This window comes from Mobula birostris, chromosome 20 (genome assembly GCF_030028105.1).
Source record: "Mobula birostris isolate sMobBir1 chromosome 20, sMobBir1.hap1, whole genome shotgun sequence".
Taxonomy (NCBI): Eukaryota; Metazoa; Chordata; class Chondrichthyes; order Myliobatiformes; family Myliobatidae; genus Mobula; species Mobula birostris.
This window is the reverse complement of record NC_092389.1, coordinates 8,938,067-8,961,825: the sequence shown is the minus strand read 5'-3', so window position 1 is coordinate 8,961,825 and position 23,759 is coordinate 8,938,067. Positions and strand designations below refer to the sequence as shown.

Here is a 23,759-nt window from a genome sequence, read left to right as displayed (position 1 = left end):
TTTAAGTAGTTGACAGCATCTGATAGTTCGAAGATAAGTGTCTCTATGGACACTGGAACAATGAAGTTCGGCTGCCTGTGATTTTGAGTGTTGCAGGGGTGAATAGGGAGGAGGCTTCCATGAACTGGTACTTTCTGATGTGGAACCATTTCCTGATCAGCTATTCCCATGGTATAATAACTATCCATCTGACTCCTAGGTACAAGCGCTGGTGCTGGAGAGTGTCATAGTGTCAAAAGCTCAGTTCAGGCTGTTGATTCAGCTGCTAATTCAAGAGGCCTCATAGACACTGCCATCTAAAGCAGTAATTGAAGATCATTAAGCAATATTCTCCACCCACAACACAAACAAGCAAAGACAGATGGAAGTGAAACAATATTACTCATAATTATAATCCTTCCTAATAGTGTATGTTGCTGGTGTGCATACCCATCTGGTATGGGAATTGCGAGGCTTCTGACCACAAGACCCTACGAAGGATGGCGAGGACTGCTGAGAGGATCATCAGGGGTCTCGTTTATCACGAGCGCTGCGTACACAGGGCCCTTAGCATTGTCAGTGATCCCTCCCATCTGTCCAACAATCCCTTTCACCCCCCCCCCCACCATCAGGCAGGAAGTACTGTAGCATTAGGACAAGGACTGTTAGGATGGAAAACAGCCTCTTCCCCCAGTTCATAAGACTACTGAACTTCCTGCCACCACCCAGATCTCAGCGAACACTGTTAGAAGCGGCAGTAGTGTTCTACTGGATACTTTTTAACTTGAGTCATAAATGCACCTTATTATTTGTTAATTTATTTGTGGTAATATTACTTTATGCATTGTGTGTTACTATATGCACTGTGTTGTGCACCCGTGGTCCCGAGGAACACTGTTTCGTTTGGCAGTATACATGTATACAGTTGAAATGACAATAAACTTGAACTTGAACTGGAATATTTGGAATAATAATACACAGGAGGGGAAATAATTGAACTGGAGTGAGGGAATTTCAGTTTAGCTGGTATATCAGTACAGGATACTAGAGCCCCACACAGTCAGAGGTGGCGTCTCCTGGATTGTACACTCAGTGGCCACTTTATTAGGTACACCTGTCCACCTAGTCGTTAATGCAAATATCTAATCAGCCAATCATGTGGCAGCAACTCAATGCATAAAAACAGGCAGACATGGTCAAGTGGTTCAGTTGTTGTTCAGACCAAACATCAGAATGGGGAAGAAATGTGATCTAAGTGACTTTGACCGTGGAATGATTGTTGGCGCCAGATGGGGTGGTTTGAGTATCTCAGAAACTGCTGATCTCCTGGAATTTTCATGTACAATAGTCCCTAGAGTTTATAGAGAATGCTGCAGAAAACAAAAAAAAAAGCATCCAGTGAGTTCTGTGGGTGAAAATGCCTTGTTAATGAGAGAAGTCAGAGGAGAATGGCCAGGCGGGTTCAAACTGACAAGAAGGCAACAGTAACTCAAATAACCACGTCTTACAAAAGTGGTGTGCATAAGAGCATCTCTGAATGCACAACACATTGAACCTGGAAGTGGATGGGCTACAGCAGCAAAAGAACACACCAGGTACCACTTCTTTGCCTAATAAACTGGCCACTAGTGTACATTAAACCGATGCCTTGGCTGCTCTTTGAAGTAGGTGTGAAATGTTCCCATGCTACCATTCAAAGAAAAGCAAGCCAACTCTCTCTGGTGTCCTGGCTAATAATTTTTCCTCGGCCACTTGTTTGATTATTGGACCATTATCTCATTGTGGGCAAATTAGCAGCTCTATTTCCAACTTTACACCAATGGCTATAGGAATGTCTCGGGAATGGATTGTCTGGTAAGTGGTTTGGGATGATTGGAAGCCATGCGAATTGACAGACAAATGTGAGTCTTTCTTACATCTTATGCAATGTACATTAAGTGATCCTTTCAAAGGGTTCTTACCAGAAAGGGACCAATAGGTATCAAAACATAGTCAAACTTGTGGGATAGGCTGAAGGGCTGAATGGCCTACTCCTGTGCCCCTCTTACTTCACAGTCCATAATACACTGTCTAGACATGAGCTTGGGTTTGGAAGGCCACATCTTAACCCAACTAACCAAATTTCTCTGAGTTTAAGTATGAATGTTCCACATCACTGCACACAGATGGGTAGTCGGGGCAGAAACTATGAATAGTCTTGTAAGAAACTTATAAGATTTGTAGAAGATTCTTCAGTGCTTGCCTTGCATGGGGGAAGGAGGTGAGAACGATGAGTGAGAGAGGGGAGAAACAGATGTTGACTGGGCGTAGTCTGCGTCGAGGATAAATTTAGTCACTTCAGTAGTTCATGGGCTTGGCTTCAGTTTGCAAGGAGCAATTTTGTTTATGACCACACAGCTCCAAGTCCAGGGAAGTCGTACTTGCTGATATGTATTTACTTTAGACAGTAGAAGTGAGTTTCCTCTCCCCATCCCTCCCTTCTCATGGCCAAATGAATAATTTCAGATCGCAATAGTAAAATACAAAAATTAGGAAGGAAGGAATGAAATGTTGCTCGTTTGAAGCAAACCCACAATTAACAACCACAATCTGTCTTTGCATAGAGGCTTAACATAGTACATTGCCCAAAGTGCAGGGCAGGGTATTATTAAAAAATCATACGTTATGCAATCGAGGGTGGGGGAATAATTTTTAAAATTTGAAAAGAGTTTGTGAGAGTTTTCTATGCCTAAGGTACCTTTGTAATTATTAAGTATTTCTCTTGTGCAATTTGCAGTCCTACCCAACCTTCCAGCTTTTTTGAAAGGTTGAGTTGGTCATAATATAATGCCATTTTTGAATCAAGCCAATGTTCCTCCTGCAAAAAGAAATAAATCAGCTACTGTCAGCACAGAACAATCCACTCATTATATCTCAAAGTTTACCGCTATTTACCATTACCAATAATGCTGGACAGATGTTGGTGCTTTACCGATAATAATCCCTGGTTCAAATGTCAGAAATAACTTGGTTGATCTTCAGTCTAATGGCTGGTGATGTCATCTCACCTGCTGGATGGATTACACTCCAATAACTCACAACTGTCTAGCGCTTCCACTGAAGGGTGTGATGCGCCAGATGTTCCCAGGCCAGATGTTGCCAGGCAACTCTGGCCCTTTCATTAGATATAATGAATGGTTGGCTGTTTTGAGTCATGCCACCTGCTGCAGGCCGAGGAGTTGCTGAAACCAGAATCGTTATGGAGAAAATCACCACTAATCCAGCGTAGCTAACATGGCTGAGGTGAACAATGCACCTAAAACCAATCTAAAATCATACCACACCATCTGCAGTGCGTTCTATTAACACACCACCAAGTAACGTTGTGCAGCGGTGGAGGGTTGCATGCACCAACATCACCCAGCATAACAAAAACCTCATCTAAACACTACCTGGGTCACTCAACCTTATATAGAACAAATGATTCATCTTGAGCAGGACTAGATTTGGTCAGGGTGAATGCCATCACTAAAGCATCAATCACAAAGTGATTGTAGATAAGAAATAGAATCCATGAAGCACATTCCCAAAGTGCCTAGTTTACTCTTAATGGGACACCACCTGAAGAAAAAAAATGCGTTAATACAAATTAAAAATTGACTATGAACCATCACTGAGCATAAAATATACACAATGCCAAATTAAATTAAACCTCTTCTGCCTCCAATTCCTGCACATGTGTATGTCTAACATTCATTTAATGCCAGTATTGTATCTGCTTCCACCACGATCCCTGGCAGCCCTTCCCACCCAGGCATCAACTGTGTGAAGGAAAGTTAATGTGTCTATGCCTTATGTATGAATAGTTTATAGACATTAGACAATAGGTGCAGGAGTAGGCCATTCGGCCCTTCAAGCCAGCACCGCCATTCACTGTGATCATGGCTGACAATCAGTATCCAGTTCCTGCCTTGTCCCCATAACCTTTGATTCTGCTATCTGTAAGAGCTCTATCCATTTCTTTCTTGAAAGCATCCAGAGACTTGGCCTCCACAGCCTTCTGAGGCAGAGCATTCCATATATCCACCACTTACTGGGTGAAAAAGTTTTTCCTCAACTCCGTTCTAAATGGCCTACCCCTTATTCTTAAACTGTGGCCTCTGATTCTGGACTCACCCATCAGTGGGAACATGCTTCCTGCCTCCAGCGTGTCCAATGAAGTTTTTAATCAATGAAGTTACCAGTGAGCTGATAATGATTCAACAGGGACGTCAGGATCTCCAAGAACACAAAACTGGGGAGACTGAAAGATTGCAAAGTAAGCAGAGAAAGCATTGAGAAGGGAAAAGATGAATTCACTGTCAAACCAGTGCTAAAAGAAAAAGAAAAAGAAGTTGGATTAAGAGAGTGAACAGAAAAGGCAAAAAGAAAAAAAACAAAAAAGGATTTGAAATTTGGCACACCTAACCATGTGATAATTTAAACTTGTAAGGAACGAGAGAGACTAATGCACTCGACCTTTGATTGATCATTAAAAGGAGACTGGTGTTGTGAGTTAGTACACTTAACTTTAGAGCAACTCTTAGGGAAATGAGAGGAAATCTACTGATCTTTGGGAGGGTATTAGCGGTAGGCTTAACTCCAGCATCTTGCACTGATTTATATCTTCTCGAGTTGCTATATTTGCAATGGTGGGCATCCTACATGCACCATTCTTTTTCTCAACAAAACTTGGTCACGAACTGTTTCTGCAGATTCCACCTAAATCCCTGTTGACTCCATAGGTGAAGAAAAGAATAGAGAAGTATTAGAAATGGGACAGTACATTGAGCCTGCTCCACCGTTCAGTCAGATTCTGGCTGACCGAACCCTGACCATAACGTCACTTCCCTGCTCTATTCACATTTCCCTTTGTAGTTTAAATGTCTGTCAGTCTGTGTGAATATATCGAAAGTCTTTGCCCACACAATTATCAGAGGTAGAGAATTCCAAAGATTTCGAACTCTTTCGGAGAAGTTTCTCACCATCTCCATGGTACAGTAGCGCTGCGGTTTACAGCGCCAGCGACTGAGGTTCGATTCCTGCCGCTGTCTGTACAGAGTTTGTACGTTCTCCCCGTGACTGTGTGGCTTCCTCCTGGTACTCCGGTTTCCTCCCATATTGCAAAGGCGTATGGGTTGGGGTTACTGAGTTGTGGGCATGCTATTTTGGTGCTGGAAGCATGGCAACACTTGTGGGCTGCCCCCAGCACATCCTCAGACTGTGTTGGTTATTGTCGCAAACAAAGCATTTCACTGTATGTTTCAATGTGCATGTGACAAATAAAGATAATATTTAAATGGTTTATTCTGAAACCATGCCCTCTTAATCTAGAGATTTCCACTGAGGAAGATGTTCTCTTGGCATCTATCCTGTCAATCCCATTCTGAATCTTACCCGTTTCATGAATAGCCTCTCTTATTCTTCTATTCTCCAGTTAGTATGGGGAAGCCTACTGAACCTTTCTTCACATATCATCCCCCTCATCCCAGGAATTAACCTAATGTACCTTCTCTGACCTGTCTTCCTTCTTTAAAGATGCGTCTCCAAACTATACACAGTATACCATATAACCATATAACAATTACAGCACGGAAACAGGCCATCTCGGCCCTACTAGTCTGTGCCGAATGCTTACTCTCACCTAGTCCCACCAACCTGCACTCAGCCCATAACCCTCCATTCCTTTCCTGTCCATATAGCTATCCAATTTTTTTTAAATGGCAAAATCAAACCTGCCTCTACCACTTCTACTGGAAGCTTGTTCCACAAAGAGGGAGATCATAATCACAACAGACTCTGCAGATGAATCTGGAAATCTTGAACAGCACACATAAACTCAGCAGGTCAGGCAGCATCCACGGAAATGAACGAACAGTCGACGTTTCAGGCTGAGACCTTCATCAGGACTGGAAAGGAAGAGGGCAGAAGCCAGAATAAGGAGTTTGGATAGGTAAGGAATGCAAGCTTGTGGGTGACAGGTGAGACCAAATGAGGGGAAAAGTGGGTGGGCGGAGGAGGATGAGTGGATGGAGTAAGAAGCTGGGATGGGATAGCTAGAAGAGGTGAAGGGTCAGAGGTAAATGATAACAATATTCCAGATTCTCCCTCCTTATAAGATTGCATCAAAATGTTCCATTTTTAATACATCGGGCCCCTTGCATTAGTGAACAATATTCCGATAGCCTTACTAATTACAGGTTAAATACCATCTTTCACTACCTTGGAATGCCAAACGGCCACATGTTGAATTGTGGAAAATACATCAGCTGATGTTGTGCACAACGGGTTGTCATAAACAGGAGAATAACAGATAAATCGTCAATTTCAGTGACCATAATCATGGATAAACTTTGGCTGGGAATGATCCCAGTAATACTTTGAAAAACGCCAAAGCATTAGTATATAGCTACGTGAGAAGATTTTTGTGCATATCAGATCTCATCTGAAAGATGGCATCTCTGGCACTGCTGTATACCCTCATGCCTGCCCTGAGGTCAGCTGATATTTACCTGGAACAGGAGTGAGCATTTAGAAGGTTATTTTCCTCATCTGGCAGTGCTGTCGAGGTGAGAGTGCAAGTTTGATGTATAGTCGGGAAATGATAACAAGATTGGCTGTAATCAGTGGTGAGATTGCAAAAAAGCCTGTAACGTCCTGGTTTTCACATTACCACATTGAATTTCTGGGGTGCAGTTCACAGCTCAGAAATAGCAGAATCAGAATCAGGTTTAATATCACTGGAATATGTCATGCAATTTGTTGTTTTGCATCAGCAATACAGAGCAATATATAAACAAAAATTTACATTACAATAAGAAACATATATGGGAAGTTAAATAAGAAATGCAGAAAGAGAGAAAAAAATAGTGAGGTAGTGCTCATGGGTTGGTTCATTGTCCATTCAGAAAGCTGATGATGGAGAGGAAGACGCTGTTCCTAAAACCATTTGTGTGTGTCTCAGGCTCCTATACCTCCTCCTTGATGGTAGTCCAAACAGTGTTTCAAAAATTAGAGAAGGCAACAAATCTTTTTGCAAAATTACTTGCTGAAGGGTTGGGCTGAAATTCTCTGCATTTTAGTGTGGCGGAGCTGGGGTGGAGAAATTATTGTTCCTTGTAAACAGGAAGGGAGACATTATAATTCTAATTTGCCTCTGTAACACACTGTGCCACTCATCAGAAAGATTGGCTGCCTTTGATTGTCGTCACGCAGAGTAATTGGAAGTGGGACAACAGAATAATGATGATCATTATATGTGAAATATCCCCACTTTCAATATGGTGCTTGCAAATTGCTTCGTGTTTCTGCACAGTGGGAAGAAATTAAATGTGCCACCAATGAATTAATAAGCTGATCTATCTGGAGTGTGGCTAAGCTGCTTATGTTCTGAGCTGTTGGTGAACAGAACAAGTGAAATTCTGATGGAAAGCCATTGGCCTAAATTATTGACTTCCACAGGCAACTGCTGAGGGTTCTCTGTTTCTACTTCAGATTCCCAACAAATGCAGCATTTGATCTTTGTATAAATGTGTGTCTTGCTTTTCATCTGCCATGATGACTGGATGGCCAAGGAAGAGAACCCAGGACACCTCTCACTGAAGTCAAATAATTTAGCAATCTCTTCACATTCCAAGTAGGGTCTCTTGGGTCGGGATTATGTTATAACTTGACAGGGTCAGTGTGATGTGTGTTGAGGCATAAGCAATAGACGACTTCCTAGAGCTTGGGACCATTGCTCGATCTCCTGTCATCCATTCTTCTGCTGGTTCATTTCCAAAATCTGCTCCATCTCTCCTTCCTCCTGCTCTTATTGATCTTTCCCATAGTTCATAGTTCGTTAAAGAAGTAGGCCAATCGGCCCATCAAGTCCATGCCAGCTCTCAGAGCATTTCTATTGGTCTTAGTTTCCCATTTATTTTCCTGCAACCAAATCTCACTCTCACTCTCATTAACTCCATCCTCTCACCGAGTCTTCTGACACCCATCTATACTCAGGGCCAATTTACCATCATCGGTTAACTCCACACAGACAGCACCTGAGGTCAGAATTGAACTGCAGGTTCTGGAGCAGTATGGCTTTATGGTGAGTCTGCTGCTGTTCTACATGATGGCTTGTCAGTCAAATTCCTCAGAATCTGAGAAATAAAATATCTGCTTCCTTTAAAATATGCTTTTAATTTGGAGCCAGATGATAATTAGTTACGTCTGATTTTACAAAGTCTGCCAAGATTTTGCTGCCTCAATTACCTAGGGTGGACCAGACTTTGCAAGATCATGTAAAACAAATGATAATGAGCGGGCAATCAGTTTTTATACCACTTCCCATTTTTGTTTCCTTTGAAGCCAACCAGAAATTCTTATCTGCTTTGTACCATGGGTCAACTTCAAAATCCACCCAACATAAACCTGTCCTGAAGAAGGGTCTTGGCCCGAAATGTTGACTGTTTATTCATTTCTATAGATGCTGCCTGACCTGCTGAGTTTTGTATGTGCATTTTGTGTGTGTTACTCTGGATTTCCTGCATCTGCAGGATCTCTTGTGTTTATGTTTAAAATTAAAGCTTAGAAGTTAAGTATTAATTTTCTTAATGGATTGATTTTAGGAATTGAAAATGGTTGCTAAATTCTTCAGAGCAGCAAATTGTTTTCTTTAGCTTCACTGCAGCACGGTAGCGCTTTGATTCACAGTTCCAGCCTTCACCATCGGGGTTTGATTCCCGCCACTGCCTGTAAGGGGCTTTTGCACATTTGCCCTGGGACTGGACGTTCCAATTTCCTCCCACCTTCCAAATATGTATGGTCCGTGTTAGTGAGTTGCGGGCATGCTATGTTGACGCCCGAAACATGGTGACACTTGTGGGCTGCCCAGCACAGCCCTTGCTGCCTTGATTTGATGCAAACAACACATTTCACTGGATGTTTCAATGTACAGGTGACAAATAAAGCTAATCTTTATCTTTATGATCTTTATAAAGACCTTTATCCTTACATTATATATTTTACTTAAGTTTAATGCAGTAGAATCCAATGTTTAGCCTTTGTTCGTTGCCAGACTCTCTTGCAGAGGTACTAATGGAAAAGGTCATCGTAAATCTTTCCTCTACCCTTCATGCTGTGCAACCTTTACCTTGGTTCAGATTATTTATTCATGACCCATGTAATATGTCACAGAATCTTACAACAGTGGAGGAGGTTACTTAGCTTTTAGTGCCTTTGCTGTGTTCTTCAAGAAGCTACTCAGTTGTGAATTCAGACCCATTCCAGACACTTAAATACCTGACTGAAATTCCAGTGCAGGGAGTGCTGAACTGTTGGATGAGATGTTTGAGCTCTGGCTCAGATGGATGTGAAGTGATCCCTTTGCAATAGTTTGAAAGAATAATTCTGCATTTCATACTTACCCTTCACGTGAAATGTGGGCTTTTTCATCTTGTTTGTTGGATTTCCTGTGCACAATTTGGTTGCTCCCTTACAACATGGAGTACAATTTGAATACTTCACTGGGTCTAAGGTGACATATGAGCAATGTGAAAGGTGGCCAAATGAATGTAAATCTACTTTTTACATGTGTCTGAGAGATAAGGAACGAGACCGTCAATCTGACGAGAAAAGCAGAGTCAGATGATGAGCCGATGACTTTTCTGGACAGCGGGAAGCTCTGACTAAATGACAAGTGGTCATACAACAAGTGAGAGTAACTAAATGAGTAGGAAGAAAGAGGTCACAGAGGCAGAGGCTGACAAATGGAGAAAGGAACAGTGAATCAATGAATGACCAAAATGACGTTTCTATGTTATACGAACAAGGGAGCTTGAAGAGCAGAAAGACTGGGAATATGATAAATTGGCTGTGCGTATCTATCAAACAACACCCACAAAATGCTAGAGGAGTTCAGCGGGTCAGGCAGCATCTATGGAAAGGTATAAACAGTCAACATTTCAGGCTGAGACCCTTCATCAGGACTGGAAAGGAAAGGGAAAGAAGCCAGAATAGAAGGTGGGGGGAGGTGGGGAGGGGAAGAAGTACAAGCTGGCAAGTGATAGGTGAAGCCAGATGAGGGGGAAGGTGGGTGGGTTGGGGAGGGTGGATGAACTGAGAAGCTGGGAGGTGATTGGTGGAAAAAGTAAAGGACTGAAGAAGAAGGAATCTGATTGGAGAGGAGAATGGATCTTGGGAGAAAGGGAAGGAGGAAGGATACTAGGGAAAGGTGATAGGTAAGTGAGGAGAAGAGAAGGGGTGAGAGGGGAATCAGAATGGGGAATGGAAAAAGAGAGAAGGGGAAAGGGGTGGGGAGAAATTGGTGAAAGTTAGAGAAATCAATATACATGCCATCAGGTTGGTGGCTACCCAGACAGAATATGATGTGTTGCTCCTCCACCCTGAGTGTGAGGCTCCTCCCCATAACCTGGTGTCACCTATCACCTGCCAGCCTGTACCCCTTCCCCTCCCCCCACCTTCTTATTCTGGCTCCTTTTTCTCTTCCTTTCCAGGTCTGATGGGCAGTCTTGGCCTCAACTATCAACAGTTTATTCCTCGCCACAGATGCTGCCTTTCCTGTTGATTTCCTCCAGCACTTTGTGTGTGTTGCTCACAATTTCCAGCACATGTCGAGACTCTTGTGTTTACGTGTGCATATTTATTAGAGGGCACTTTGGAGAACAATAAAGCAAAAGCATGAGAATTGTACACTTCAACCTGAGATCACCCTGACACTCGTAGAGAGATATCAACATTGCTTAACTGTTTATCTACGATGGATTTATATAGATTTCTTTGCCTGTGTGGCCTTGCTTGAAGCCAAGAACAGATTCATGAGGGGGGAAAAACAACCCTGCAGATTCTTAAAGGAACAAATATTGAAAATGTAGGAAGCTTGAAATGTAAATAGAAAATGCTGGGAGATCCAGCAAGTTAGACAGAGAAACAAGTTAGCAAGTCAGGGCGGTGAGCTATCACACGGTCGTAGTAGGAGGCATTTGACCCTTTGTGCTTTTTGGTATCATTCAATGAAATCCATTTCCTCCAGAGCTCTGTAAATCTGCTCTCATATTTATTCAGTTTTCTTTTGAATGTTGCTGTTGAGTCTATTTCTCCTCATCTGTGGGTCATTGCTGTCCAGGTCACAGTGACTTGCTGTGGGTAAAAAATCATTTCCTCATGCGGAGTAAAATCTGAAATCCTCCTATTCAGAACTTTAAACACCTTAGAGGTATCTTCTCAAATATTCCGCACATAACTTCCTACCCCCAGTACCAACCTCATAAATCACCTCCGCTCTCACCCTCATTCTAAAATGCAGTGCCAGAATTGAATGCACTGCTCCAGCTGAAGATAAAGCATTATTTATAAAGATTTAGCATAACTTCATTGCTTTCATCAACTTATTAGACATCTGTATTTTGTTTACAGTGATGAGATCCGTTATTGCTGAAGTTGGATCTCCAGCAAATTCTTGTACCGTCTCACTCAAGTCAACTCTCTGCATGAGCCTAAGAGCATAAGATGTAGGAGCAGGAGGAAGGCATCTGGCACTTTGAGGCATTCCCAACATTCATCAAGATCTTTACCAATCTTTAGCACCTTTTCCCAGCACTCTCTCTTTTGATTCCCTAAATATCCTGAAATCTCTATCAATGACATGTGGTTGTATTGAAGCTATTTTGAAATTATCCTGGGACCAGAGAACATTTAAACAAGCACGGATCCACAAGTCTTTATCCAGCCATTGATACTGCTTCTTTACAAAGTTCCTTGTTGAATCATTTGTCTCCAACTCTAATACTCCTTAAAATGGAGAATATCTTGCAAAACTGTTGAGATCTGTGTTCTTTCTGGACTTCCAGCTCTAGATCTTCAAAGTCCAGGCACTGACCGCCCTGATGGTGTAAAGCAACATTGGCATCATTGCAGTTAATACTGCCTTTGGCCCACATCTCCAGTGATATGGGTTCAACCTTGACCTCTGTGTGGAGTTTTCTCCTTGTGACCGCAAGGGTTTCATCTGGGGTTCTCTGCTTTCCTCCCACATTCAAAGACGTGGTTTTCATAGAGTGAAAGAGCACTACAGCACAGAAACCACCACTTTGGCTCATATAGTTCATGCCAAACTGCTATTCTGCCTCATGCTATTGATCCAAACTGGACCGTAGCCCTCCACATCCCTCCCAACTATGTACTTCCCTTAAATTCTGCAATTGAGCCCACATCCACCACTACCGCTGGCAGATCGTTCCACACTCACAACACCCTCTGACTGAAAAAGTTCCCCCTCAGGTTCCCCTTAAATATTTCACTTTTCACCCTTAACCCATTATCTCTAGTTGTAGTACCACCCAACCTCAGTCGAAAAAAACCTGGACTGTACTCATAATTTTGTACAGCTCTATAAAATCTCCCTTCTCCTACACTCCAGGGAATCAAGTCCTAACCTATTCAATCTTTCCCTATAACTCAGGTCCCCAAGTCTCAGCAATATCCTTGTAAATTTTATCTGTACTCTCTCGATCTTGTTGATGTCTTTTCTGTGTGTACTGTAGGTGACCAAAACTGGGTTGGAAAGTGAATTGCTCACTACAAATTCAAAATTAAATATTCAAAGTTCAAAGTAAATCTATTATCAAAGTACATACATATATATCACCATATACTACCCTGACATTCATTTTCTTGTGGGCATTCACAGTAAATACAAGAAACACAATAGACTCAATGAAAAACATAGTCATAGTCATACTTTATTGATCCCGGGGGAAATTGGTTTTCGTTACAGTTGCACCATAAATAATAAATAGTAATAAAACCATAAATAGTTAAATAGTAATATGTAAATTATGCCAGTAAATTATGAAATAAATCCAGGACCAGCCTATTGGCTCAGGGTGTCTGACCCTCCAAGGGAGGAGTTGTAAAGTTTGATGGCCACAGGCAGAAATGACTTCCTATGATGCTCAGTGTTGCATCTCGGTGGAATGAGTCTCTGGCTGAATGTACTCCTGTGCCCAACCAGTACATTATGTAGTGGATGGGAGACATTGTCCAAGATGGCATGCAACTTGGACAGCATCCTCTTTTCAGACACCACCGTCAGAGGGTCCAGTTCCATCCTCACAACATCACTGGCCTTATGAATGAGTTTGTTGATTCTGTTGGTGTCTGCTACCCTCAGCCTGCTGCCCCAGCACACAACAGCAAACATGATGGCACTGGCCACCACAGACTCGTAGAACATCCTCAGCACCGTCCGACAGATGTGAAAGGACCTCAGTCTCCTCAGGAAATAGAGACGGCTCTGACTCTTCTTGTAGACAACCTCAGTGTTCTTTGACCAGTCCAGTTCATTGTCAATTCATATCTCCAGGTATTTGTAATCCTCCACCATGTCCACACTGACCCCCTGGATGGAAACAGGGGTTGCTGATACCTTAGCTCTCCTCAGGTCTACCACCAGCTCCTTAGTCTTTTTCACATTAAGCTGCAGATAATTCTGCTCACACCATGTGACAAAGTTTCCTGCTGTAGCCCTGTACTCAGCCTCATCTCCCTTGCTGATGCATCCAACTATGGCAGAGTCATCAGAAAACTTCTGCAGATGACAAGACTCTGTGCAGTAGTTGAAGTCTGAGGTGTAAATGGTGAAGAGAAAGGGAGACAAGACAGTCCCCTGTGGAGCCCCAGTGCTGCTGATCGCTCTGTCGGACACACAGTGTTGCAGGCACATGTACTGTGGTCTGCTAGACCTGCCAAAAACTGCACATAATACAGGCAACCGATGTGAAAAAGATAACAAACTGTGCAAATACAAAAAAAAACAAAATAATAATAACAATAATAGATAGATAAGCAATCAATATTGAGAATATGAGATGAAAAGTACTTGAAAGTGAGTCCATAGGTTATGGGAACATTTCAATGATGGGGCAAGTGAAGTTGAGTGAAATTACCCTCTCTGGTTCAAGAGCCTGATGGTTGAGGGGTAATAACTGTTCCTGAACCTGGTGATGTGGGTCCTGAGGCTCCTGTACCTCCTTCCTCGTGGCAGCAGCGAGAAGAGACCATGGCCTGGGTGGTGGGGGTCCCTGATGATGGATGCTGCTTTCCTGTGACAGAGCTCCATGCAGATGTGCTCAATGTTGCAGAGGGCTTTACCCATGATGGACTGGGCCGTACCCATGATGGTCATGATAGTGTGGAGATGAGTGGTAGAAGCTGGCTGGAAAGTTGCAAACAATCTGCTGGAGGAACTCAGAAGGTCAATCAGCATCTGTGGAGGAAAGCCCTGCATCCAGACTCCACAGATTCTCCTCAACGTACTGAGTTCTTCCAGCAGATTGCTTGTTGCTCCAGATTCCAGTACATGCAGTCTCTTGTGTCTCTTTGGCTGAAGAATCGATACGAATGTGGGGAAATTACAATGGATTAGTGTAGGATCACTATAAATAGAATTGGAATTGGTTTATTATTGTCATATGTACTGAGATATAGTGAAAAACATTTGTTTTGACTGTTATCCAGACAGATCATTCCAAAAATATGGACACTGAGGTAGCACAAAGGGAAAAGCTATAGCAGAATGCAGAATATATGTCGTGTTGTAGGTATAGAGAAAGTGCAGTGCAGGTAGACAAATAAGATACGAGGGCCATGTGGAGGTAGATTGAGAGATCAAGAATTCACCTCTACTGTACAAGAGTCTTATAAAAGCAGGATAGAAACCGTCCTTGAGCCTGGTGGCATACGCAAAATGCTGGAGAAACTCAGCAGACTGGGCAACACCTATGGAAAAGAGTACAGTCAATGTTTCAGGTGGAGACCCCTTTGGGCAGGACAAAGGGTCTCGGCCCAAAACGTCAACTGTACTCTTTTCCATAGGTGCTGCCTGACCTGCTGAGTTCCTCCAGCATTTTGTGTGTGTTGCTTTGGATTTTCAGCATCTTCAGAATCTCTTGTTTGAGCCTGGTGGTATGTGTTTTCAGCTTTTGTATCTTGTGTTCAATGGTTCAATTTCATATCAGAGAATGTTCTGATGTCTGATTGAAGAGAGGAGGAGAGAGAGTGACTGGGATGGGAGAGTAGGGGTATGTTGTTTGCTGTATCAAGGCAGTGGAAAGCAGAGAGAGAGTCAATAGAGAGGAGGCAGGTTTCTGTGATAGACTAGTCTGTGTTCACAACTCTCTGCCATTTCCTATGGTCTTGGGTAGAGCAGTTGCCTCATCAAGCTGTGATGTATCCTGACCGCATGGTATATGTGTAGAGCTCATTGGGAACATGCTGAATTCCCTGTGTGATTTATAATCAACATCGACATGATGGGCTGAAGGTGCTGTTAGCATGTTGTATTACTGTGATGAAACAAATTGCATCACAATAATCGAACATCTATCAGATGTGCCACTTGTGACACTGTTGCCAAAACCTCACGTAGGCTGAAAAATCTAAGTCTTGTCTGCAGACTGTGTAAGAAAGGATATCTGATGAGTTGTAGAGTTAAATTTTGTTTGATAATGCTCCTCTGAAGTAGCTTAGGACATTTTATTGGGAATTATTCTATCGTATGAATTGCTGTTGTTATTGGAATCAATGCATTTGCATCTGTTCTTCTCAGTTCCAAAAGCCGGGAACGACTGGTAAAGGGAGTACTTCCAAGAGTGTCATCAAACCTAGGAGCTTCCACACACAGGGAAATATTCAGATTATGGAGCCACTATTGCTGATTGATCTGTATAAAAAGGCAGCATTGCTGAGAAATCTATTTTGCTGAATGTTGCACACCACCTGCACTTCAATTGGGACACGGTTATTTGCTATAATGCAATGCATGTTATCATCATGGAATGCTAAGAATTGATTTTACAATATGTGCTGACATATTACATTGCAGCAAATTGTTCACATTTTTGGGTTTCAGCTTGTGTGAACCTGCACGAACAATTTGCTTAGCACAAGCATGCTCACAGACTGCAATTTGAGATTTCTTTTCTCTTGAAAGGCATGTCATCTCATGTTCTTATTCTGTATAGCCGGCAGCGCCTCCAGGTCCCTTTCCTTCCCCCTACTCCCAGAGAGACATCTGCTCCTCTTATCTGTATTGAACAATGATGTGTGATTAGTTTTCACCTACAGTCGGTCTTAGCTCCTACCATCAGAGTTTCTTCTTACCCGAGGATGCACACTATGTAAGTGATTACTTCTGTTGTGATTTTCTGTGTGTGTGTGTGTTGATTTATCTCTCTTGACCCAAGCAAACTCTAATGTGTTTCTCTTTTTAAAAAAAACTCTTAATATTGTCATTGAGAATCTCGTGGTTTAGACATTTGAAAAGCTGAAGTGAGTCAGGTAGAGAGCAAAGGGATGCCATGTGAAATTTTCTGGATGAGGATATTTTCATAAGGTGATGCCTCCGTCATTAAGGACCCCCAACACCCAGGACATGGCCTCCTCACATTGCTACCGTGAAAAGGGACGTGAAGACACACACTCAACATTTTAGGAGTAGCTTCGTCCCCTCTGCCATCAGATTTGTGAATGGACAATGAACCCATGTACACTACCTCACTATTTTTTGGCACTCTTTTTGCACTATTAATTTAATTTAATTTTATACATATGGCATGCATATACAATATTTCTTATTGTAATTTATAGTTTTTATTATTATGTAGTGTAATGTACTGCTGCCGTAAAACAACAACTTTCAAGAACTATGCCTGTGATATTAGACCTGATTCCAATTCTGAGACTTAGGGCCAGGTAATGTCGATAAACTTGAGAGGGTACTGTTACTGATAACAAATTAGTAGTTGATTCCTTTTCAGCAATGTCAGTGAAAGAAATGTCCATTGGCTCTGATTTCCAGTGCATTTGTTTTACTGCCTCTATGCTTGTTAATCTGCATCAACTCCTGATTTTATGATGAATTTATCTTAAAATTCTGATCTTGGTTTTCAGCTCCATATCATTCAAAGTATCTCTGTGCCTCTCAACTTCTGACTGATTTCGCTTCTCCCTGATTTCCAACATACACCTAATGATGACTATGCCTTTTGGAATGAATTCCCCAAATCTCCCTGCATTCTCCTGTAAAATCAAGCTCCTTTGTGACCTGTCCCTGTTAGTTCCTTATCTGGTACACTGTCAGATTTTGCCTTATCTAAACTGTTGTCAAACTCCAGTGATCATTTTTACTACTTTTAAAGTGTAAAGAATTGCAAAAGAAATACACTAAGAGGCCACCTTATTGGGTACCTCCTGTGCCTAATAAAGTGGTCACAGAGTGTGTGTTCATGGTCTTCTGCTGCTGTAGCCCATCCACTTCAAGGTTCAACATGGTGCATTCAGAGATGCTCTTCTGCACACCACTGTCGTAACGTGTGGTTATTTGAGTTACTGTCACCTTCAACCAGTCTGGCCATTCTCCTCTGACCACTCTCATTACTGAAGTGTTTTCACCACAGAACTGCCGCTCACTGGACGCTTTTTGTTTCTCACACCATTCTCTGTAAACTCTAGAGACTGTTGTGCATGAAGATCGCAGGAGATCAGCACCCCGTCTGACAGCAGCAATCATTCCATGGTCAAAGTCACTTAGATCACATTTCTTCCCCATTCTGAGGGTTAGTGCGACGCTATTATAGCTCGTGGCGTCCGACTTCAGAATCCAATTCCAGAGTCGTCTGTAAGAAAGTTGTACGTTCTTCCTGCGAGTGCATGGGTTTCTTCTGGGTGCTGCAGTTTCATCCTGCAGTCCAAAGTCATACTGGCTAGTAGGTTAATTAGTCTTCGTAAATTGTCCTGTAACTAGGCTAGGGTTACATTGGGGGCTGCTGGGCATTGCATTCCGTGCTGTATCTCTATATAAATAAACAAGAGAACCTCTTGACCATGTCTGTGTACTTTAATGCATTAAGTTGCTGCCACATGATTGGCTGATTAGATATTTGCACTAACGAGCAGGTGTACTTAATAATGTGGCCACTGACTAAATATTTAGAGGATCAGAAAGAATATTTCAGGTCAGTGATCTTTTACCTGACAAAGATAAGGAAGGGGGTGGGGGAGAGAGTCCAGGAGAACAATCTGCTGGAGATGAAAAAACAAGTGAATAACAAATAGACTGTCTTGGGCGGATGTCACAGAACAGAAATGAATTCCGAATTTAGCCAAAAAGGAGAGAGAAGAAAAAAATGAATGCAGGAAATGTGAGATATAAGGCTGTAATAGCCGATATTGTTAAATTTAGTGTTCCGCCTGCAAAGCTGTAACATGCGTAGCTGGAAGATAAGGTGTCATTTTTCAAGCTTGCTTTGAGCTTCACTGGGACTACGTCGAAGGCCAGACAGAGAGGTCAGAGTCAGATGGAGAGTTAAATTTGCACTTAAAGATGAAGCCCCACGATCCAGGCCATACCCGCTTCTCACTGCTGCCATTGTGAAGGAGGTACAGGAACAGTCATTACCCTTCAACCATCAGGCTTCTGAACCAGTGTGGATAACGTCACTCACTGCAACCTATGGACTCACTTTCAAGGTCTTTACAACTCATGTTCTCAGTGTTATTTGTTTATTACTATTATTAATCTTTTTTTTGTATTTGCATAGTTTGTTATATTTTGCACATTGTTTGCTTGTGTTTGTGTATAGCTTTTCAATGATTTTGTTGTATTTCTTTGTTCTACTGTGAATGCCTGCAAGAAAATTGAATCTCAGGATAGTATATGGTGATGTGTACATACTTCAATATGAAATTTACTTTGAATTTTGAACTTTGAGTGAAGCCTACAGGTAATTCTAGCAAGCTATGTGGGAAAGCTCTGCCTTTGTACAATGCTTTAAACATTGTCCCAGTGTAATTCAGACATGAATACATCCAAACAAAAGTTTATGAAGAGCCTCTTTGTCCAGAGTGCTCACTCAGATATGGAGTGGTTGAAGCAAATAACAATGATGCTATGAGCAAAGAAGCTGAATAACACTTGAGGGAGAAGGGCACTGAGGCTGAATAAGAGGAGGCTTGTATGAAGCATAAATACCAGCAGGGACATTTACCGTGTGGCAACAGCATAAGGTACCTTATGAGTTTCCAGCATGTGATGTAAACCTAATCATTAGGTGAGAGTGCTCTCTACCATGATATACTTGTGATCTCGGGGGGCTTAATACTTTATTTTCAATTCTGGTTAAAAAGAAATTCTGCCGAATTAACAGTTTGAACTTTACATTATATAATAACCATATCAATCAGATTCAAATTCAGATTTATCTATCACATACACATTGAAACATACAGTGAAATGCATCATTTGTGTTAACAACCAGCACACCCAAGGTTATGCTGGGGGCTGCCCACAAGTGTTGCCACACATTCCGATGCTAATGTAACATGTCTACAATGTCCGGCAGAACAACAGCAGCAACCGAACAAAACAAACCCCTTTCCCATTCCTCTTCACACCCACAACAATACACACAAACACAAACACACACACACACACACACACACACACACACACACACACACACACACACACACACACACACAGAGTCCCCCTAAACCATCCCTATGAACCTAAAAAAAGCTAAGTTTGAGCTACGACATCGACGGACATCACAGCTCAGCACCATCTTGACCAGAAGTCAAGGCTTAATAATAAACTGCCTGAGGCAGAGAGATCAGACATGATACAGTGCTCATCCAGCAGTCCTGCTGGTTGGGATATAACTGGAAATGGGACTGAGTTCAGAACAGGCTACACTGACCTTGCTTGGGTAGTTATAATGCCCTTGAATGATGAGGGAGGGAGGGGGAGGAGGCTCATTTCTGGGCAGGAGTTTGTTACACAGCCTGGGTACTGTGCCAAAATGACATAAACCTCAGCAGTAAATATTCCATTCTAAATTGTATCTCACTGTACAATAAAAATAGCTCCAACCACTTAAAGCTGTAATTTCATCAGATAGATGTGCCTCTGACCCTTTGTTTAATCTGCAGCATGTAACTTACTTTTATGTTTTTGTTATTTTATATGTAAGTCATCCAAACTCTTCAATTAAGTCGCAGCCTGTGCCTTATATCTTGTTATTTTTGGGCAATGTAAATAAACCACTTCTTCATTAAATTATAATCCAAGAATCACTCCATGAAACTGTTATTCGATGTAGAAATCACAGAAACCCTTGATTAGATTTCAGCTAACTCACTCCTGGAAACTTGTTATTCTACGTATGATATGTATTCTATGCCTAAGTTGCTCTGTACCAGCCTGCAACTCACTTCTAGAAATGTTTTCTGCTGAATGCCAATATCACAGAGTTCGCAGAGTGAAGTTAGATTCTGCTAACTCTTGAAGTAATTCCCTCCCCTGACACCAATGATTGTAATAAGTATATCTGCAGCAATGGTCTTTTTCCAAATTCTCCTCACAACTTTAAGTTCTTGCCTCTGACACACCTCCAAAGTTTAGTGCCCTGTAATGAAAAACTCAAAAACTTCTACAAATGTACAGTTGTCCCATTCTGACTGGCTGCATCACCATCTGGGTTGGGGGTGTGGTGGCGGGGTGCTACTGCACAAGGTCGAAATAAGTTGCAGAAATTTGTAAAATTAGTCACCTCTATCATGGGTCCCAGCCTCCATCGTGTCGTCAAGGAGCGGTGCCTTCGGAAGTCAGCGTCCACCATTAACGATCCCCACCACCCAGGACATGCCCTTTTCTCACTGTTACCGTCAGGAAGGAGGTACAGAAGCCTGAAGGCACATATTCAACAATTCAGGAACAGCTTCTTCCCCTCTGCCATCCGATTTCTGAATGGACATGGAAACCATGAACACTACCTCACTGCTTTTTTAGAAATATAGAAAACCTACAGAATAATACAGGCCCTTCGGACCACAATGCTGTGCTGAACATGTACTTACTTTAGAAATTACCTACGGTTACCCATAGCCCTCTATTTTTCTAAGCTCCATATCCAGAAGTCTCTTAAAAGACCCTATCATATCTGCTTCCACCACTGTCGCCGGCAGCCCATTCCACGCACTCACCACTCTCTGTGTAAAAAACTTACCCCTGACATCTCCTCTGTACCTACTTCCTAGCACCTTAAAACTATGCCCTCTCATATTAGCCATTTCAGCCCTGGGAAAAAGCCTCTGACTATCCACACGATCAATGCCTCTCATCATCTTGTACGCCTCTATCAGGTCACCTCTCATCCTCCGTCGCTCCAAGGAGAAAAAGGCTGAGTTCACTCAACCTGTTTTCATAAGGCATACTCCCCGATCCAGGCATTATCCTTGTAAATCTCCTCTGCACCCTTTCTATAGTTTCCACATCCGTCCTGTAGTGAGGTAACTAGAACTGAGCACAGTATTCCAAGTGGGATCTGACCAGGGTCCTAAATAGCTGCAACATTACCTCTCTGCTCTTAAACTCAATCCCATGGTTGATGAAGGCCAATGCACCATATGCCTTCTTAACCACAGAGTTAACCTGTGCAGCAGCTTTGAGTGTCCTATGGACTTGGACCCCAAGATCCCTCTGATCCTCCACACTGCCAAGAGTCTTACCATTAATACTATATTTTATTTCTGTTATTTTGCACTACTTATTTTGCACCTTGGTAGAATCAGCCTGTTACGAAATGGGCTCCTCTGTTTGTCCAGTATGTCACTGATGGGGTGAGGTGAATTGTCCATAATGCTTGCAGTTTCTGCAGCATCCTCCTCTCAGACACAACCACCAGGGAATCCAGTTCCTTCCCCCAGAACAGAACCAGCCTTCCTAACGAGCTTATCGATCTTCTTGGTGTCAGCTGCTCTCACCCTGCTGTCCCAGCAGACTACAATGTAGAGTAGAACGCTGGCCACCACTGAGTCGTAGAACATCTGCAGCAGAGTACTGCAGTCGTTGAAGGACCGGAGCCTCCTCAGGAAGTACAGTCAGCTCTGTCCCTTCTTGTACAGAGTCCCTGTAGTTTTAGTCCAGTCCAGTTTATTGTCCAGGTGAGTTCCCAGGTGTGAGTAGTCCCGGACGATTTCCACATCTGTTTCCCTTGATGGAAATGGGAATGCAGGGTGCTTTCACCTTCCTGAAGTCCACCACCAACCCCTTTGTCTTAGTGATGTTGAGCTGCAGGTAATTCAGCCCACACTTCTCAACAAAGTTGTCCACCACTCTTCTGTACTCAGCCTCTTGACCCCGACTGATACAGCCCACAACTGCCGAATCGTCTGAAAACTTCTGCAGTTGGCAGGACTCCGAGTTGTGTCTGAAGTCTGAGGTGTAGGTGGTGAGCAGGAAGGGGGACAGGACAGTCCCCTGAGGTGCTCCTGTGCTGCTAACCACAGTGTCTGATACACAGCTCTGCAATCTCACATACTGTGGCCGCCTGGACAGGTAGTCTGTCATCCAGAACACCAGTGGAGCATCCACCTGCATCTCCGTGAGCTTACTCCCTGGTAAAGCAGGTCGTATGCTGTTAAAAGCTCTGGAGAAATAAAAAAAACATGATTCTCACAGTGCTCATCCAGATGGATGTAAATCTGTTGAATCAGGAAGATAATGGTGTCCTCGACTCCAATATGTGGTTGGTAAGCAAGCCACAGGGGGTCCAGTGACGGATTTACGATGGTCCGAAGGTATGTCAGGACCAGTCTTTCTAATGATTTCATAATATGTGAGGTGAGAGCCACTGGTCTGTAGTCACTGGGCATGGTGGGACTTGCCTTCTTGGGTACTGGAACGAGGCAGGATGTTTTCCACAGCACAGGGACCCTCTCTAGGCTCATGGTCAGATGAAAGATGTATTGAAAGGCTGCACCCAGCTGAGTAGCACACACCTTGAGTACCCTTGGGCTGATGCTGTCCGGGTGCAGAGCCTTGCCTGGGTGAAGCCTGCTGAGCTCTCCCCTTACCCGATCGGCAGTGACAGTCCACGTGTCTGTGGCCGTTGGCTCGCCGGTGTCCTTGGAGAGAGATGGAGGGCAGGAGGTGAGAGGGGAGGAGCTGGGGTGGATGGGTTGTGGAGGGGTAAAGAGAAACCTCCTCATCAAACCTGTTTAAGTCATTGGCCCTGTCCTGGTCCCCTTCAATCATCTGGTCTTTTGTCTTTTTGTACCCTGTGATCATTTTCATACCACTCCACACATCCTTTGTGTTGTTCTGCTTAATGTAACTCAGTTTTTATCTCTATATTTATTTATCATGTATTTTATTGAACTGCAGTTGTAAAGTTAACAAATCTTACAACACATACCAGTGATAATAAACCTGATTCTGATGATCATTCCTTCATTGCCTGGGCCCTTAGCTCTGGAAAAATCCTGTTTCTCTGCCTATCTCTTCGTTAAACATTTATTTTCCTACAAATTTCTCAAGAATGGTGTCAACTTTTATCTGTGGAGCTCTCCGGAATGTTTTATTATGTTGAGATCCTCTGCAGGTCTATTGCTGTTGAATAGAATTGCAATCCAAGCATTCCACAGTTCATTTGATAAGATTTTCTTATCAAGTGGGAACTTGTTTTTCCGACATCTGTCTGTCCCGATATTAACTAATCTCAGTCACAATCTACTTAAATGTTTTCCAGGCTGGTTTGCCTTCAGATTCTGCTGGGTTTGGAGTTCTTGTAGTCTCAGACCTCTCGAGTTCAAATGTCGTGGTTTGAAGCTCCCATAGTTGTAATATAGAGTCATAGAAACCACAGCACAGAAACAGGCCATTTGGCCCATCTAGTCCATGCCAAAGTATTAATCTGCCTGGCCGT

General features: G+C 42.8%; 1 protein-coding gene across 11 annotated transcripts in view; it reads left to right on the top strand.

The window, feature by feature from the left end:
* phldb1b (pleckstrin homology-like domain, family B, member 1b) overlaps positions 1-23,759 on the top strand; it is a 406,573-nt gene that overhangs the window by 127,264 nt on the left and 255,550 nt on the right. Inside the window, exon 1 of one of the 11 annotated variants that reach the window (XM_072283987.1) lies at positions 18,407-18,522. The exons of the other annotated variants lie outside the window; for them this stretch is intronic. The gene's annotated coding sequence lies outside the window, so the exon portion shown is untranslated. Of the gene's footprint in view, positions 1-18,406; positions 18,523-23,759 lie in introns of those variants that run through there. 11 annotated transcript variants of the gene reach the window in all.